Source organism: Populus nigra, chromosome 11 (assembly GCF_951802175.1).
Source record: "Populus nigra chromosome 11, ddPopNigr1.1, whole genome shotgun sequence".
Taxonomy (NCBI): domain Eukaryota; kingdom Viridiplantae; phylum Streptophyta; class Magnoliopsida; order Malpighiales; family Salicaceae; genus Populus; species Populus nigra.
The window spans coordinates 15749034-15752826 of NC_084862.1; the positions used below are offsets into that span (position 1 = coordinate 15749034).

A 3793-nucleotide genomic window follows, 5' to 3' on the forward strand; every position below is an offset into this window, starting at 1 on the left:
GTGTACAAGAAAAAAACAAGCTAAAAGGCAGTAAGTTTTCATGTTTTAAGGTAGTCTTCGACTTCACAAAAAACCATGCATCAAAACGCATTTCCCTCCTCCTCCCCAACCGCTAGCACTAATCGCTAAAGCCATGCATAGTTCATCATAATATCTTCCATGGCCGAGACACAATGGATCCGTTGGCTGGGATGAATCTCCTCGAGGTTCCTCAGCTTGATTAATTGATGGCCTCTCATGAAAGCTACCTACCAGAAGTTCAATCTCTTCATCAGTGATGCTACTCAACCAATGTCCAGACGCTCCAAAGGAAAGAACATCTTCTTGTTGTGCCATCACTTCACTGTTCTGTTCTTGCGCAGAAGCTAAAATTGCATTAGTGACCTCGTCATTGCTTGAGCCTGCCACAGTTTTAAGTGTCTTTTTTTTCCTTTTCTGAAGGACCATCAATTGCTGCAAGGGCTGCATCTTGGACATCTTTAGGCACTTGTCCGCTAAATTTAAAAACAAAAAACAACGAATTCAAGGTTGAGGGTCAATCTAGTACGAATTCCATAAGGCATGGATTATAAAAACTGAGAAAGATCAATTTATTTATTTTTGGAAACCGTTGATGATCCTGAACTCCAAAGTTTCTCAACAAAGTTTCTACAACTTGTGTTTTACTTAAAAGATTCTGTAATGTTTTGAATATAAATAGATAGGAAAAGGCTATAGAGCCCTTGGTGGTTTAGAAGTGGATATAATTAAATGAAGGGTATTGTAGTAATTGTATAAATGCATGATAAATATAAATAGAAGGAAGAAAAAAAAAAAAAAGAAGAGGTCTGAATATTTTGAGAGAGAAACGGCAGGAGAGAAGGGAAAAGAAGAGGAAGAAGAGAAAAGAGGGAATTAGAAGGGAAATAGAAAGGAGTTGAAGAGAATAAGTTTAAAGGTAAGATTTAGGTTGTTAAATGTATAAATATGTGTTATTGAGTTTTAATTTCAGTTTTGATGAATGTTAGGGTTTTGAAAATTTATGTTTTGGGTTTAATTGATGAATTAAATTGAATGTTATGGAGTTGATTGTTGTGGGTATTTGATTATTTGGTTGATTTTGAGAGATTGAATTGAAAGATGATGATTTTGAGTTATGAATTGTGTAAATGGTGAATGTTGAGTTAGAAATTTGGCAAGAACAGTAGGTAACCTGTGAGAATTCTGAGTTGGAGGTTGAAGATGACGAAAATTCAATTTGGTCCCTCAATTTTGGAAAATTACAGTTTAGTCCCCAAACTTTGGAAAAATTTGCAGAATGGTCCCTGGAGCCTATTCCGAGATTCTGAACAGAATAACATATGAATTATGGACAGAATTACTGTATAGATAAGAGAATTTAACACTTTCAATTTGGTCCTCCGATTTGACAAAAATTACAATTTGATCCTAAAAATTTGGTAAAATTCCAGAATGGTCCCCGGAGTATAATGAGATGATCTGGACAGAAATGAGGATGAATTATGGACATAATTTCAGTATATTCATGGATTTATGATAAATTTTAGTTTGGTCCTCCAATTTGACAAAAGTTGCAATTTAACCCTTAAGAATATGATAAATTACAGATTAGTCCCTAGCTGTAATATTACTTTTTTCAGATTATTTTGATGAATAATTGAGGGTTATTTAGTGAATTATTACCAATTTTATTAATTGTTTTATTATGGATTAGATTTCGGGAAAACCGTTAAATGTTGGGTTTTTAGGAAAGATAACTAGTTAGTTCAAAAATATATAGGGTTATGGAATACACCCTTAGATAAGTGTATTAAATAGGTTATATATATTCTTTTGAGTCATTCTTAAATATGTCTCCTTTATATTCAGATAATCCTGATATTCTACCGGCGGGACGTCAGTAGGATTTTCTTCGATATCAGCTTTGAGTTTTGTTGCTTTTGAGTCAGGTGAGTGGATAATTTTCCATATGCATTAGAAATATTATAAATATTTGATTTGCTAATATGAATTGGATCATGCTTCTTGATAATATATATGTTAATTATTATCCTTGTTTTGATAAAGCATGATCAATTATTGAATCTGAATTCTTGATATGAACCAACATATATTTTGAATTGACTTCTGAATTGATAGCTCCTCATTTGATTGATGTCATGAGTTGAGTTTTGAGATATGAATATGTTTGTTAGATTATGATTATGAACCTATGGTATGTCAGTCAGAATACCCATGCTAATAGGGTAGTGTTAGTCTTTGTGCACATCGTATCTGAACCCTAGTTGGTCGGGGGAGTCACCAACCTGTGTGGACTGATCATCCCACAGTACGGAGCCTCATGCTCATTGCATTTTGATTTTCTGACGAGTTTTACCATATGATCTTCTTGTTATGGCCAATTTGAGAACACTTCCATAAGAACCTAAATCCATACTTGTATATATATTTCTCATTGCTGTATTACCTCGTGTGTGTATATTGAACGTTATCTACTCACTGAGTTGTTGAACTCACCATCTCATTATTTATCCTTTTCAGGCTTATAGCTTGATAGCAGGTCATTTTGTTGGACCTTCAGAACCTGCTCTTTTGGTAGTAATTTGTACCTTTCCTTTATGTCTAGTTAGTGCTCCAAAACTCTGAACTTTTATAAACTTTTGTATTAAGACAATTCAATTATATTATGAAGTTGATTTTGTTATTAATGCTGCGTTGAACTCTGATTGAGTTAGGATAAGTTGTGTGTAAGTTTGGGTTCGCATAGGTATGGAACCTTGGAGGGGAACCTTGCCTATGTGCCGGTCATGGATCCGGGACTCGGGTCGTGACAGATTCAAACAACAGGTACATGTGAAAAGAAGAAACACCAACAAAATGAAGATTAGTCGAGAATTACTTCCTTCCAAATAAAGGGAATGAAGCGAGTGTTGATGCCTGCTTTCTCAAACTCTGCCCTTGCATCTGGACCGTCATTAGCATTTGAGGAGGCAATTAGCAAGACGAAACTAAAAGAAGAGAGCATTTCTGATCACACAATTAACAAGAAGCACCAGCCATTTTAGCAAGAGTTTCAAGCATAATTACTTAAAATATCCAAGAGTCTCTTTAATTATCAAAATAAGATTTCTTACAAGTAATTGGCTTCCCACATCAAGCTATTTGTCGTTTTAATTTTTCATATCAAACTACCACTAAAATGAGTCAATGAATTAAATTACAATAACTAAATAATTAAACAACAATCCATCCATAAAAAACCCTATTTATAATCACTTGAATTTTTAAACCTCATCAAAAAATACCTCTCAGAAGCTCAAAGTCTTCATCAGGGAAGCTGGGCAGCCAATGTTCAGGGCGCACCAGCGAAAAGAGCATCTCCTTCTTGTGCCATCACTTCATCATTGTTTTGTTCTTGGACAGAAGCTAAAATTGTATTGGTGACCTCGTTATTGCTTGAGCCTCCTACGGTCTTAAGTTTTTTTTTTTCTGGAGTGTCATCCATTGCAGCACGCACTGCATTTTGAACTTTTTCAGGAACTTTCTCACATATTTTAACACCACGCCCTTTCACTCCTGACAAATGCCATTTGATTCTAGAAATGGAAGTATTCTCGGAAAATAAATGCCCACAAAATTTACACTTCATGCCACCATTATTCATATCTTCAACATCATTCCAAAATAGATCGTTTGATCGAACCATTTTTCCTATAGAAAAAGAAAGTCACAGTATTAAATAAGAATTAATGGAAGTTACATTAATTGGAAAAAGAAAGGTTAAAACAGAAAA

The 3793-nt window shown here is 34.4% G+C and overlaps 1 long non-coding RNA gene across 2 annotated transcripts; it reads left to right on the top strand.

The window, feature by feature from the left end:
* Nucleotides 1-670: 670 nt before the first annotated feature.
* On the top strand, nt 671-2708 carry LOC133668342 (uncharacterized). 2 transcript variants are annotated; one of them, XR_009833683.1, is made up of 3 exons: nt 671-937; nt 1870-1949; nt 2542-2708. It is a non-coding gene; the product is annotated as an uncharacterized LOC133668342 (long non-coding RNA). The 2 variants fall into 2 exon arrangements; XR_009833682.1 differs by lacking the exon at nt 671-937 and having other exon boundaries at nt 944-1949.
* Nucleotides 2709-3793: the final 1085 nt, after the last annotated feature.